At 37.0% G+C, this 16,719-nt stretch overlaps 1 non-coding gene across 1 annotated transcript; it reads right to left on the reverse strand.

Annotated features, from left to right (window-relative positions):
* Positions 1-8,977: 8,977 nt before the first annotated feature.
* LOC140859003 (small nucleolar RNA R71) lies at positions 8,978-9,083 on the reverse strand. Its single transcript, XR_012142404.1, has one exon. It is a non-coding gene; the product is annotated as a small nucleolar RNA R71 (small nucleolar RNA).
* Positions 9,084-16,719: the final 7,636 nt, after the last annotated feature.

Here is a 16,719-nt window from a genome sequence, read left to right on the forward strand (position 1 = left end):
AGTTCTGCAGCAATCCCAACAAGCCGTGGTAGTTCACTACAGGCTTTGTCATTCGAAAATGAGTAAGGAAGGGGAGGAAGGACTTGCGCAATGAATTAAGGATCGCATCCTTACTGAGCTGCTCTACAGGGGAAAGCTCAATTTATTTAGATGCTCAATCATTTCAATCATGTGTAGTACATGATCGATGACTGAGGCCCCATCCCTCATCCGAGCATTGAAAATGGCACAACTAGTTTTGTGCCTTTCAACGTTGTCAGGCGTGCCAAAGAAGTCATTCAATATTTGAAGCATCTTTTGTGGCTGGGCATTCTCAAACCTGCAGCTGAACTCACCATTCATTGCCGCCAGCATTATGCACCGAATGGTGGTGCGGTCATTGAGCCACTTCTGATAAGTGTCTCGGACCGTGCCTCTAGCGTTCGGGGCTGGCTCCTCTGGTGTCGGATCCGTTACTATATAAAGGATCCGCTCATGCTCAAGGTTGATTTTTAATTTTTGATACCAGCTATCGAAATTAGGTCCCATGAGCTTGTCATATCTAATAATGATCAGAGCGATAGGGTAGTGGCCATAGCTGCATAAAGGAAAACCAGACCTCTATCAGTACATAAATTATTAATACTAAAGACTTGGACTTTAGTCTAAAGTTTCTCTCAATATTTTTATGAACTGGTAGCCTCAACCTCCAATTCAAAGAATTACTTTAATTTCTTAGTGGATACTAGAATCCACACAGACTATACACGAGCCTAACTTTGGTTGGTCAACCCATGTGCATCTATGGGTAGGTTCATAACTAGTTGTTTCTCTAAACAACTTCTAGTAATCAATTTTGCCCCAGAACCTAATCAGTAGGCTTTGGCCTCCACTGAAAAGATCAGGTTAGGTCCAACCATTAACATGACTTGATTTGGTGAATTGGACTAATAAATGATCAGGCCCGACTTTGGCTGGCCAACTTGACCACCATCAGAAAGACTCAACCAAATTATCATACTATGAATGATAATTCTATTAGTCAATAAGCACCAGGCCTTTGGGCCTCCAACGATTATTAGACTAATGGACTCATTATCACTCACTTAATGGGAGGCTATGACTTAGTTATCACTATAACTTAATCATTTTAGGGACTTAATAATTTTGAGGATTTTATTAAGTGAAGGAAGAGAAAAAATTAACCAGCTAATTTCAATCCTCCCACTGACTTCACCAAGTCAGATTAAAAAGGATTTAATTAAAGCCGGCATTAGGAGCACCTAAATCAGTCACACCGATTTACCTAATGACATGGATTAGCCCTAATCATCAAGTGATCTAATCAAAATCTAACTCACCAGGTTGGCCAGATAAGTGAGATCAGTGGTGGGGATATGCCATTAACTCATCACAGATTGAATCAATGCGAGTAGCTCCCACTTAAGAACCACTGGTCAAACTGCCGAACTTATCTTAGACACTAACCGGTTCATTAGTTTTAATTTGATCAACTTAGTAAATAGGGTTCCACCACGTAGCCATGAATTAAGTCCATCTTGGTCTAGTTAAAGACATGGACACATTCAACTACAACTATTGAAGTTGAGTCTAGAGTATCCTTGACCTAATCTAATTCAACTTTTGATTAGATTTGACTAATTACTCTAATTTAGTCCATATGTTTAAGCTAACCTTAGGTCTAACCCAATTATGGACCTAATCCATCTAACCCATTGACCCACAAGTTCATGCAATTATCTTAGATCTTAATTCACAATTCTAGACCAACTTGACAACACTTAATTCTTTTAATTAAATATTTGGACTGATGGGTCAGGATTTGGTTTTTCGAAAATAATTTTCAAATTTGAAAGATTTATTTTTTGTTCACCTAATATGTTGACTCATTTCACAAATAGATCAGCACATTTCATAAATAGCAATCCTATTGCTAATTACATAACAAAAAATAACTCAATCAAAATAAATCATAAATATTTTTTTAGATCTAATCTAACACATTCATGATAAATTTTACAATTGAACCTTTACAATTAAGTCCTTTCACTGCTTCATCTGCATGGGATATAATTGCAGTGACACCCCTACCGCCATAGAAGACCCCATCGAATGGGAGGAGAGGACCTTTAAACCTTACTTTTCTCCTATGACCGGACGGCCATGGCAACCAACCCAATTAGATTACTTGTTACTTGGATCAAGTATATCTAAATATACCAATTTTAAAATTTAAAATTTAAATTTTAAATTTCAAATTTTAAATTTTGAATTTCAAATTTCAAACAAATTTCAAATTTTTGAATTTTAAATTTTGAATTTCAAATTTGAAATTTTAACCAAATTTTAAATTTCAAATTTCAAATTTTGAATTTCAAATTTTTAAATTTTGAATTTTGAATTTCAAATTTCAAAATTCAAATTTCAAATTTTGAATTTCAAATTTTTGAATTTCAAATTTTTGAATTTTGAATTTCGAACAACTTTCAAAATTCAAATTTTAAATTTTGAATTTCAATTTTCAAATTTCAAATTTAAACATTTAGATTATAACTTAATCTATGCATTTAAATATATATATCATATCTTAGAACCTGGCTCTAATACCATTTGAAGCGAAATTTGAGTGCAGGGGTAAAATGGTAATTTTAAAACTTTTTCAAAATTACTATTTTACAGTGAAAATAATTAATTAATCTAATTAATTAATATATATTTACCCTACACTATGATCTAAATATGATATATAGCATGCATGCATTTAAATTTGAAATTCAAATTCAAATAGTAAACAATTTACTGTTCTGTGTTCAGAACACAATACCTTTACGCGGGTAGTCGATCTCCGCAATCTGATCACTGTCAGGAGGATCTGATCATCGCAATACAGCCACACAGTATGTCTGACCTCTGTGGATCATCCACACGAAGCTTCTGATCTAATCAGCTCCTCACAAGTGCTAGCTCATTGTAGAGCCCTTTCGACGGCCGATGCTGATCGAACTCTTTTGATCGATGTCTGCTGACTCCTCAGATGCTTTGGATCATCAGCAAGTATGCTTGAGAGGTTGATGAATCTCTTCCTAAAATTTGGTGGGCTCATGACACTCGTAGCTCACCTTCTCACTTCCCGAACCCCAAGCTGAAACCCTAGGGAACACACTGAAAACCCTGCGCCCAATTTTCTTTCTTTTCTTTCTTTTTCTCTCAGAAGTTTTAGACTTCCTACTCATGCACAAGGGTTCCTCACGCCCCACTCTCTCTCTCAAAAAACTTTTACGCATGCCCCACCTCCCTATCTCTTTTAAAATAGTTCAAAACGTGTCTTATCCATGTGAGAGGATAAAGATAAGTGGTTGCACATTTGAATTCAAATCAAATTTGAATTCAAATGCAAACCAACTCATCCCTATCCACTTGGGCATGAGAAGAGAAGCTACATGGCTGCTTTGTGCATGGAAAGGTTTCACGAGAAACTCTTTCTCGTGTAAGATATGGGGCACTAAAGAGGATAAGGACATGGCGCATGGATTGGTTGCTCATTCAAATTCAAACTTTGTTTTGAATTTGAATGGTCAACCAACCATCCTTATCCACCTATGTGGTGCACAAATGTGGGGTGTGGGAAGGGCTTTGCATGAGAGAAAATTCATGAGAAGTTTCTTCTCGTGAATTCAAATGGGCACAGAGATATGAAGTGGCGCAGGGATTCAAATTCAAATGGTGGTTTAATCTTAATTGAACCAACCTAATCAAAATAGGTTAAGCACAGTTAGACTAAATTAAATCCAACTTAATTAGGCTCAATAAAATCTTAATCAAATCAAGAATTGACTAAGCCCAACCCCTGATCAAATCAGGGACCAAACCATCTCGACGATTAGGTCAACTCTTAACCTAATCGTGTCAAACCCAACTGAATCCAATTCAATTGGACTTGATCCAAAAATAATTACTCGATCAAATTGAGTTAATTAGTGATCAAATCACTAATTAAATCTCTCATAAATATTGAGTCCAAATCCAATGGGTAATCGGGCATCAGAATTCATCGATATGAAATTTTGATCGAAAAGTTCCAAACCAGTGGGACTCTTGACCCCAATATCCAAAATGTGTGGGACTCATGATCAGAGAATCTTGATTCTCGATCACAAAGTTCCAAACATGTAGGACTCATAGTCTATGAACATTAACTCTTCATCAACCATCAGATCAGATAGGAACCTCTAATGTGTGTGACCCCACAGGTTCGAACCTAAGCCGGTAGCACCGGAACCAATTCCTGTACTAATCGAAGTGACCATCTAGCAATGGTACCCGATGTTCAGATAGATCGAATAGTCGTAATTACAACACTCAGAACCTACGTGAATATGGTTACTGTATAATTTATCCCTTTTGACCCCTGTGTTTAGGATGACTCAGGGTTAAACTGTCAACCCTGAGTAGATCATCCGAATCGTGCTCAACTCAAACAGTCCTGTGACTCCTCACTAGGACTACCCTGGCCAAAGTTTTACTAAATTAAAATACGACTGTACACAGCTCCTGAACTGGAGTGGTCAATCCCATCTTGACACACGCACCGATAAGTCAAGTACTTGACTACACCCAGCAGCCTTTCATCACTGAATTAGAAATTCAGGTAGTCCAGTGCCTAAGTGCAGTGAGTTGCTTGCAAGTCACCTTGACGGTCTCAGGTCAGAGGGTTATTTATACCCATATCCCATCGGAGCAAATCTTGACAGCAGAGATAGCTCCAGAGTCGGTCACGTTCAGTGAAGATGTACCTTTACATCTCATCTGTATGCCATACCAATGTCTTCACACTCTTTGGTTAAGAGGACAACCAACCTATATGGCACACAACGACCTATGCTCGATAAATATTGTTATCCTTGGTAACAACGTATTATTTGATCACGAACAAGTTTAAGGACTAAATGACAAATCCTCCTTTGTCGAGTCTAAATAGTCCTAAGGACTTCACCACAACATAGGAGTTCATTAGAAGATGATAATTTATAATGAAAAATATCAAAATAATTTTTATTTATTTATGATTTATATACTAATACAACAAAGAGCACAACCGTCAACAGACTGACGATTGGCTTTGGGACACTATTCCCAATACTTTTGACCATGGTCGGCATTGGAATATCATTCCTAATGAGGAGAATATCATCCACGTACAATACGAGGAATGTTATTGCTCTCCCACTGATCCTTTTATATACACATGGTTCCTCTTTATTTTTGATGAAATCAAATGATTTGATTGCCTCATCAAAATGATGGTTCCAACTCCAAGAAGCTTGCTTTAATCTGTATATGAATCTTTGCAGCTTGCAAACTTTGTGATCACTATCACCAGATGTGAAACCCATAGGCTACTCCATATAGATATCTTTCTCAAGATATCCATTCAGAAAAGTAGTTTTCACATCCATCTGTCAGATTTCATAATCATAGTAAGTTGCAACAGCAAGTAAAGTGTGGATAGATTTTAGCATGGCAACGAGCGAGAAGGTTTCCTGATAGTCAATGCCCTCACGTGAAAGAAGAGTACCCTATAAGCCAATCGCAAGTATGTTGCGATGAAACTTTTCTTTGTAATTTTTCAACTCATGTAATGATATTTATGAGGCATTGATTCATCATTTTAGCTGTATCTTATTATGTCTAAGATTTTGATGAATCCTAAAGATTAGAATAATGATTTTAGGAGATATGAATGGGTCATGCTAGTGAGATATAAAATCTTAAAATCTTAATATTAAATATTTATGATTGTAGGAACATTGAGTCGGAGATCAATATTATGGATAAACTGGCATATCCTATGTATGCTCAATGAAGAGGATGGCAGATCTCACTAGCCACTTGTGTGGGATACTAATACAAAGATGTGGGTGCTCATTTGAGAAATAGATCCACTGAATTGACTCGATAAGAGAGAATATCTTATGGAAGCTTTACTTACATGTCAAAGATGATTCTCTAGGTGGTAGTTATGTAAGTGATCCTTAAACCTGAGATCACCATAGAATCTTGTGCATATAAACCCATATTTTTGTTCATACCCAGGTATGGAATTAAAACATGTACGAGGTGTTCTAGATATAGTGGAGTGTGTATAGAGATTGTGAGTAGGTCAATGATAAACACTTAATTTAAGTCATTTAAAGCAGAAAATTATATTTAATTTATTTTATTTATTAAGAATTTGATATTTTTTTTTGTTTTACAGGAAAGATGATTGTCGATACAAAGAGTTCAATTCATAGATCAAAAAGACTCAAGTTTGAAGAAATTTGGACTTAAAATAAAATTAAAATAAAAGAAAGATGCATATGGTATTATAGAAAATGAAGATACTATGCAAGGAATCCAAAAGGATATAGATGTCATTGTGAAAAAACTTTTGTTTCTTTTTGGAATGTATAAAGACTGTTTTCACGTGAATTCAAAAGAAGAAAGGATCTGGGCGCGCGTGAACGCCCGCACGTGAACGCCCGCGCATGAACGCGTGGACGCGGGCAGGACACGGCACGGACGTGGGCAGGACACGGCGAGGATGCAGGCAGGATGCGGAACGCCTAAAGCGTGGACGTGGCGTGACCGTGGGTGCGGGCACAGGTGCAGCATCGCGCGGGTGTGGGCGCACGACAGACGGGTTCACAAGAAATTTTTGATGGCGGTCAAACAAATGCTTATTAAAGAAAAAAAATTAATATTTAGAAATATTTTGAAAGATTTATATTTTTTTTAGTCCCACATCAGAAAATCATGTAAAACTCCTCCCTCCTAACACCTATAAAAAGACTTTTGTACTCCCATTGGAGGGGGAGCCCAGAAATTCTTCTAGAGCTTTGCATAGAGGGATAGAAAGGGACTACTTCATGAGCAGCTAGGCTAGCAGTCTCGGGAGTGGAGAAAAAATTTTGTAACGATACAGAGATGGTTTATTGTTCTAAACTTTTCTGTATTTCTTTATATGCAATAAAGATTATGCTTTTTATTTAAATCGTCATGAGTTCTTTATTTGCTCTCCTTTATATGCTTTTATTTATGCTTTATTGTTAGATTAATATTAGGAACAACTTTTACTTTCTGGAGACGCACCGTGATCTACGGGTATGGGGCGTGCCGAGGAAAGAAGAGTTGTTTACCTAGTACTTTTCGGAGATGTGCCATGATCTACGGATACGGAGCATGCCGAGGAAAGACAGATATTTTTTCTAAAGATTAATCGCATCCATTTAATTAAAAAAAAAGAGATATAACCCTGCTAGTGCAAAGTAATTCAAAACTCCCGAGCTCTTTATTCTCTAATTACCTCAATTTTAAGATAATTTATTTTTTAAATCAAAAACAATGCTTCTTTCTTTTATTTTGCAATCTCAACTTAGCCCAAGATCCCTGAGGATACGATCTCGACTCATCCTACCTACGTAGTGAGTAGAGTTATTTTTGGTGCTATCAACGACTATGCATCAAATTTTGGCGCCGTTGCCAGGGATCTTGGTATGGTTGAATTAAAAAATTGAAAAAAAAAAAATTTTTTTTAAAAAAAATACTTTTCAGTTTTTAATTCTCATTTTAAATTTTTTTTTAATGCTTTCTAGCTAGATAATCTTATTTGCATAATTACATAATTACCTTGCATAACTAATTTACTACTTAGAAATTTTTTTGCTTAGAATAATTTACTGCTTTTTATAGCCTAGTGATTTATTGCTTTTTAGACTTAATTACTTAAATTTATTTTCTTGCAAAAAAAAAAAAAAGAAGCCACTGACATTTCATAACACTTAACTAAAATAGCGTAACCTCAAATATAAAAATTTCTAACTTGATTGGACACCTTGTTTATTTGCATTGCATCTCCATAATTAATCTTAAGGGCAATAACCTATTAACCAGATAAGGTGGGGATTTGATCACCCTTCCTTGGCCCACAAATCACTCCCTTGCATTTGCATAACCTAGACCTTAATTTAAAATCAACTAGACGTCAGCCCTAGAAATTTCGAGCTCAATAGGATAAGAAAGCTCTAGAGTTGAACCGAGTGCGGATTGGTTAATTGCTCGGTGTCTAAGGCAAGTGGTTAAAGAAAGTGATTTTCAATTGGTTCCGTTGACTGACCTGGCCAACTCAATTGGTGTCTAAGGAAAGCAACGAGTAGGGAACCTCCCACATCTTACGCTTACCTGGCCGAGTCAGTTAGTCAGTCTTGAGCTTGGAGTGCTCAAAGGCGGTCTTGAAAGTTAGGAGCTGTCTAGATCTAAGTTAACCTTAGGATAGAGAGTCTATGATTGTTTAAGTTGATTGTAATTAACATCTAAACATTAACTAATTTCTCCCTTTTCATAGATTTAAGATTCTTAGGTTCTTCTCTTTAGATTTTTTTCATTCTTTTCTCACTTTATTATAAAAATATATATTATAAAAAAAAAAAAATTATGTTTGCTCTACAGTATAATTGTAAGGTGTATGCTTGGCCGTAGATCATTACGATCAGAAATCCAACCTTTTGATCCAGAAATAGAAAGAACCTTTAGAGCCAACAGACGTAAAAATATGGACCAAAATCAGGAGAATGATCCACCCAAGCAATTGAAGGAGTACTTTACTCCTTCCACATATACCTACTCTCCTTGTATTCAAGTACCCCCTGTGGAGGCCACTCAATATGAAATTAAGTCCAGTATAATCCAAATATTACCTTCATTTTATGGACTTAGTAATGAGGACCCTTATAAACATCTTGAAGAATTTCTTGAAATATGCTCAACTGTCAAAATTCACAACTTCTCCAACGATGCTCTTAGGTTGAAATTATTCCCTTTTTCACTTAAGGACAAAGCCAAATACTGGCTATATACTTTGGATTCCATGACTATATCAACCTGGGACCAGCTGCAAGGAGAGTTTCTCAAGAAATATTTTCCCATAGAAAAAACTAATCAAATAAGGAAAGCCATAACTAGTTTTTCCCAATTAGATGGAGAAATATTTCATGAAACATGGGAGAGATTAAAAGACCTTATTAGAAAATGTCCCCACCATGCTGTACCCAAGTGGCAGTTAATCCAATATTTTTATGATGGGCTCTCTGAAAGACATCGACAAATGGTCGATGCATCATGCGGTGGGACATTTATGCTGAAAAGTGAGGATGAGGCATGGCAACTGTTTGAAATTTTAAGTAAAAATTTATTACATCATATGTCTGCCTCTATCAGAGATAAACCCATGTTAAACCCAAAAAGAGGTGGAATATATGAAGTAGGAAATGCCATAGATATCCATCAAAAGGTAGATGAACTATCCCAAAAATTAGATCATCTTCTAAATACTGGACAATCCCTGATTCCACCTAACCCAATCCAAGAAGTTTGTGCATTGTGTGCAAGTCCGAACCATTTTGTTAGTGAATGCCCAGCCGCACCTCAATTTTTTGAGTTTGTGTACGAGCAGGTTCAGCAAGCTCAAGTCCAACAAGCTCGCAGACCAAGAAACGATCCATATTCGAACACTTATAACCCCGACTGGAGAAACCATCCAAATTTTTCCTGGAGACCACAACCAGTGGTTGGTCCTGCCACACCTCGACCTCAATATCAAGACCCAACATATAGGCATGGACCATACCATCAATTTCAAAATGTTTCTCAACTGTCTACTACTGGTCACAGCTCAGCTTTTGAGGAAAAAGTCCTGAAAGCACTAGAACGATTAGAAGTCAACACTCAGACCCTTAACTCCAACACACAATCCATTGCTAAGCTAGAGACCCAAATAGGTCAACTAGCAACTGCATTCAGTAGGAGAGAAGGAGGAAAATTATCTAGCCAACCCGAGAGCAACCCAAGAGGGCAATTTGTGATTGAGAGTTCTAATACCCCAGAAGCCTTTTCTGAACATGCCAAATCAATCATGACTCTGAGAAGTGGGAAGGTCATTGAACACACTAGTAAAACCAATGAGACCGATCCTAAACCTCTAACCGAATCCAAATCACCTAAGAACAAGGAGGACCTAAAATAGAGAAGGAACCAACTGCACCAGAATCATCTTACTTGCCTAAAGCCCCATTTTCGGATGCCCTGAAAGCCCCTATTCCTGCAGATAAGAAGGGAGGAAAACTCGATGAGATGTTGGAAATGTTTAAGCCAGTCCAAATTAATCTTCCCCTTCTAGACGCAATCAAACAGGTCCCTGCTTATGCCAAATTTTTGAAGGATTTGTGCACCCAAAAATGTAAATCTAGATCACAAATCCCAAAGAAAGTACGTCTCACTAAACAGGCTAGTTCTGTCTTCCAGCATGCCACTCCTCCAAAGCTTAAGGACCCAGGAGCCCCCATCATTTTCTGTGTTATAGGAGATTATCACATTGAAAAAGCTCTTCTAGATTTAGGGGCAAGTGTGAATCTTTTATCTAGTTCGGTGTATGAACTTTTTGGATTTGGAGAACTGAAACCCACATCAGTCACACTGCAGTTAGCCGACAGATCAATTAAGGAACCACGTGGAATGCTTGAGGATGTTTTGTTCAAGATAGATGAGTTTTACTTTCCAGTTGATTTTTTGGTTCTCGATATGGAATTAAGTGGCAACCCCAGACAAATTCCCATTATCTTAGGACGACCCTTCCTAGCTACGACAAATGCATGCATTAATTATAGGACAGGAGTCATGGACGTATCGTTTGGGAATAAGAAACTAAGACTGAATATGTTTGGTGCTTCCCAAAGATCATCAATGGATAGTTGCTTCGAAGTAGATACACTAGAAGATATTATAGAAGATGCAACACCCATAATTCTAGTACCAGACCCATTAAATACTTGCTTGGCTCACTTTGGAATGTGTGACTTTGAGAAATATATGAAAGAAGTTAACATCTTGTTAGATACACCACATGATAAAACCACTCCTCCATGGACAATCAAGTATGAGCCATTGCCCACATTAGTCAGTATACCAATAGTCCCATCTTTAGAATCACCACCTACATTAGAATTGAAACCTCTTCCTGCTACGCTTAAGTATGTATTTCTAGGACTCAATGACACCCTCCCGGCAATCATTGCATCAGACTTGACCCCTAATCAGGAAGCACAATTGGTTGGTATTCTGAAGGAACACAAAGAGGCTATCGGTTGGTCTATTGTCGATTTAAAAGGTATTGACCCCTCTATTTGCATGCACCATATTCATTTTGAGGAACATGCCAAATCCCATCGAGATATGCAGAGGAGATTGAACCCAAACATGCGTGAAGTAGTAAAGAAAGAGGTGGTAAAGTGGTCAGATGCTAGAATCATCTACCCCATATCCGATAGTAAATGGGTCAGTCCCACTCAAGTAGTACCTAAAAAATCTGGTATTACTGTGGTGGAGAACGAAGAAGGTGAACTACTTCCAACTCGCATATCATCTGGATGGCGAGTATGCATAGATTATAGAAAACTGAATGCCGTTACTAGGAAGGATCATTTTCCATTGCCCTTCATCGACCAAATCCTAGAACGGTTAGCAGGACAAAGTTTCTACTATTTTCTTGATGGTTATTCAGGGTACAATCAAGTATCTGTATTTTCGGATGATCAAGAAAAGACTACCTTCACCTGCCCCTATGGCACCTTCGCTTTTCGGCGTATGCCATTCGGGCTTTGCAATGCACCCGCTACATTTCAACGGTGCATACTGGCCATTTTTTTGGATATGGTGGACAAATGTCTTGAAGTTTTTATGGATGATTTTTCTGTGTTTGGAACCACCTTTGAGGATTGTCTCCATAATCTTTTCAAAGTTCTTAAACGGTGTATGGAGACAAATCTTGTCCTAAGTTGGGAAAAGAGCCATTTCATGGTGCAGAAAGGAATTGTATTAGGACATATTATTTCTGAAAAAGGGATCGAGGTAGATAAAGCCAAAGTTGAGGTTATTTCAAAACTACCATCCCCTACTTCGGTCTGACAAATACGATCTTTCTTAGGTCATGCCGGATTTTATAGACGCTTCATCAAAGACTTTAGCAAGATTTCAAGACTCTTGTGCAATCTGTTGGCCAAGGATACACCATTTGTCTTTGATGAAGATTGTTTGAAAGCGTTCAACACATGACGAACAGCCCTGACAACAGCACCCATAATAAAACCCCCTGACTGGTCCATTCCATTTGAGATTATGTGTGATGCCTCTGACTTTGCAATAGGTGCCGTCTTAGGCCAAAAAATCAATAAGGAGCCACATGTGATCTATTACGCTAGCAAGACTCTTTCCGATGCCCAATTAAACTACACCACAACAGAAAAAGAGCTACTAGCAGTAGTGTTCGCCCTTGAAAAATTTCGCTCATATCTGTTAGGGTCTAAGGTTCTAGTTTACTCTGATCATGCAGCTCTGAAACATCTCCTCTCAAAGAAAGATACTAAACCGCGTTTGATCAGATGGATCCTTCTTTTATAACAATTTGATCTGGAAATCCGAGATAAGAAGGGTTCTGAGAATGTGGTAGCTGATCACATCTCCAGGATCTTAGTTGAACACACGATAGGCATAGATGAGGTCAAAGAAAAATTTCCTGACGAACAACTTTTCGCAATCTCCTCTAGCCATCCTCCATGGTTTGCCCATATTGTCAATTACTTGTCAACAGGATAAGTACCTTCTCACTGGACAAAACAAGAAAAGGATCAATTTTTCTCGCAAATTAAATATTATTTCTGGGAAGAACCTGAACTATTCAAATACTGTCCTGACCAAGTTATTCACCATTGTGTCCCCGAGAGTGAATTCCAAAGCATTCTCACTTTTTGCCATTCTTCAGCATGTGGGGGACATTTTAGTGGAAGAAAAACTGCAGCAAAAGTACTGCAGAGTGAGTTTTATTGGCCAACGCTTTTCAAGGATGCACATGAATTTGGCTGAAGTTGTCTGCAATGTCAGCAAACAGGAAATTTATCCAACAAGGATATGATGCCGCTGACCCCCATTTTAGTAGTAGAAATCTTCGATGTTTGGGGGATTAATTTCATGGGACCTTTTCCAGCCTCATTTGGATTTGAATATATTCTGGTGGCAGTTGATTACGTATCAAAATGGGTGGAGGCAGTAGCTACATGGACTAATGATAATAAAATTATAATTAGTTTTATCCAACGAAACATCATTAGTCGATTTGGCTTCCCAAGGGTGATCATTAGTGATGGGGGGACTCATTTTACGAATAAACATTTTGAAGCACTTATGAAAAAATATAATATTTCACATAAAGTGGCCACACCATATCACCCCCAAACTAATGGTCAGGTAGAGGTGTCAAATAGGGAGATTAAACATATCCTAGAAAAGACGGTTAGGCCCGATAGAAAGGATTGGTCTCTTCGCTTAGACGATGCATTATGGGCTTACCGTACTGCTTTTAAAACACCCATAGGAATGTCTCCCTATCGACTTGTATTCGGAAAAGCTTGTCATTTGCCGGTGGAATTGGAACATCGTGCATTTTGGGCCATAAGGCAATTTAACTTTGATATGAAAAATACAGGTTTCAATAGGAGACTCCAATTAAATGAACTTGAAGAGCTACGCAATGAAGCATATGAGAGTGTCAAAATTTATAAGGCGCGAACTAAAGCATACCATGATAAATTTATTACACGAAAAATATTCGAGCCCAATCAAAAAGTTTGGCTCTTCAATTCTAGATTGCATCTGTTTCCTGAAAAACTTCGCTCACGTTGGGACGGACCTTTCATTGTAACTCAGGTATTTCCTCATGGAGCTATAGAACTCAAAAATTCTAAACAGGGAAACACTTTTAAAGTGAATGGTCAGCGATTGAAACCTTACATAGATGGAATTAGTGATGGAGAATTAATTGAATCTGTTGATTTAGTGGATCCAAAACTGCCATAATACTCAGTTCAGTCTGGCTGAAGACGTAAAACTTAGCGCTTGTTGGGAGGCAACCCAACGATTTCATATTTTTTTACTTTACTGCAGCTGCAGGAATTTAGAACAAGAGCCTATTAATCAATGAAGCTATCTTCAACTTTCGAAGCAAAATTATCCCAGGTGCACTCTCTCCTTTTATTTTCTTTGCTTTCCTACTCCATTGAGGACAATGTAGATTAAGTTGGGGGGGGGAGAAAATTAATCAAATCCTCGAGTATGGTCAGAAATAATTAGTTTTGTGTATTCAAATTTTATTTTGATTAAGAGTCAATTAGGCATCCTAATAAATGAATGATTAACGGTCAAGATAATTTTAAAGATACTGAGGAATAAATTATTAAGAAAACCCAATGAATGGTAGGGTTTAAACTAGATCAAATTTTAGGAGTGATTCTACAACCTTCTTCATACTGATCTCAATAAAGAATCTGCTTCATGAGAAATTGGGTGGAAAGATCGAGATATGCAAAAATTCTCCTTAAAATTTATTTAAAAAAAAAAAAAAAAAGAAAAACAACATTGGTTTCCTACTGAGTAACCGGGCCCTTTCGCCTAAGTAAGCGTTGTGGTTCGCGTGAAAAGGTAGGTAATGTTAAAATAAAAATAAAAATAAATAATAATAATAATATATATATATATATATATATATTTTTTTTTAAAGAGACTAAATTGCAAGAAGATAATAAACCTCTTTTCCATTAAGTTAGAGGATTTAAAGAGTAAAGTGGAGAGTTGGTGAAAGAAAAGCTCTGAAATTTTTTTAGTTAATACTCAGCCACTAATTGGGTCAAATTGATAATTCAATGAAATATCTCTTTAATGATCTGACCAAGTATCATCTATCTTTTGGGATGCCTAACCTAATTTTTGATTTAAAACCGAGTCAGTACATAATGCTGATATATCTATTTTACTCGAGGACGAGCAAAATTCAAGTTGGGGGGTGTGATAAACACTTAATTTAAGTCATTTAAAGTAAAAAATTATATTTAATTTATTTTATTTATTAAGAATTTGATATTTTTTTTTTATTTTACAAGAAAGATGATCGTCGATACAAAGAGTTCAATTCATAGATCAAAAAGACTCAAGTTTGAAGAAATTTGGACTTAAAATAAAATTAAAATAAAAGAAAAATGCATATGGTATTATAGAAAATGAAGATACTATGCAAGGAATCCAAAAGGATATAGATGTCATTGTGAAAAAACTATTGTTTCTTTTTGGAATGTACAAAGACTGTTTTCACGTGAATTCAAAAGAAGAAAGGATCTGGGCGCGCGTGAACGCCCGTGCGTGAACGCACGGACGCGGGCAGGATGCGGCGCGGATGCGGGCAGGATGCGGTGAGGATGCAGGCAGGATGCGGAACGCCTGAAGCGTGGACGTGGCGTGACTGTGGGTGCGGGCACGGGTGCAGCATCGCGCGGGTGTGGGCGCACGGCAGACGGGTTCACAAGAAATTTTTGATGGCGGTCAAACAAATGCTTATTAAAAAAAAAAAATTAATATTTAAAAATATTTTGAAAGATTTATATTTTCTTTAGTCCCACATCAGAAAATCATGTAAAACTCCTCCCTCCTAACACCTATAAAAAGACTTTTGTACTCCCATTGGAGGGGGAGCCCAGAAATTCTTCTAGAGCTTTGCATAGAGGGATAAAAAGGGACTACTTCATGAGCAGCTAGGCTAGCAGTCTCGGGAGTGGAGAAGAAATTTTGTAACGACACAGAGATGGTTTATTGTTCTAAACTTTTCTGTATTTCTTTATATGCAATAAAGATTATGCTTTTTATTTAAATCATCATGAGTTCTTTATTTGCTCTCCTTTATATGCTTTTATTTATGCTTTATTGTTAGATTAATATTAGGAGCAACTTTTACTTTCCGGAGATGCACCGTGATCTACGGGTATGGGGCGTGCCGAGGAAAGAAGAGTTGTTTACCTAGTACTTTCTGGAGACGTGCCGTGATCTACGGATATGGAGCGTGCCAAGGAAAGACAGGTATTTTTTCTAAAGATTAATCGCATCCATTTAATTAAAAAAAAAGAGATACAACTCTGCTAGTGCAAAGTAATTCAAAACTCCCGAGCTCTTTATTCTCTAATTACCTCAATTTTAAGAGAATTTATTTTTTAAATCAAAAACAACGCTTCTTTCTTTTATTTTGCAATCTCAACTTAGCCCAAGGTCTCTGAGGATATGATCTCGACTCATCCTACCTACGTAGTGAGTAGAGTTATTTTTGGTGCTATCAACGACTACGCATCAGTCAACATGGAATCGATTACTCCTAGTAAGAGGAGATCGCATCCTATGTATTCTCAATCCTAGATGACTTGAAAAAAGTCTTTTAGCCAAAAGTAGGAAGGAGATTAGAAAGAGTTTTTAATGCTTCTTCATTGGAGTCATTATTGGTTAAATAAAAATTGATATGAATATGTGTTTGAGTTTGACATGATTCCATACTCATGAACATATTTAGGGTGCAGGGATGACCGAAGGATTGAATTACATGGTAATTTATCACTGAAGGCTATATTTGATATTTTTATCAAATTTTATATTTTTTGGATAGTCATGATATATTGCTAGATTTCAATCTTGACTTGTAAGTTTGATCGAATTAAAGAGTTTTATTCGATCGTCAATTAGAAAGGATTCTAATTGTTGAACGCGGATTAGCTCGATTGGACCTAAATCGATTAGAATGAAATCTAATCAAATTAGGTCAAC

Source organism: Elaeis guineensis, chromosome 6, assembly GCF_000442705.2.
Source record: "Elaeis guineensis isolate ETL-2024a chromosome 6, EG11, whole genome shotgun sequence".
NCBI lineage: Eukaryota > Viridiplantae > Streptophyta > Magnoliopsida > Arecales > Arecaceae > Elaeis > Elaeis guineensis.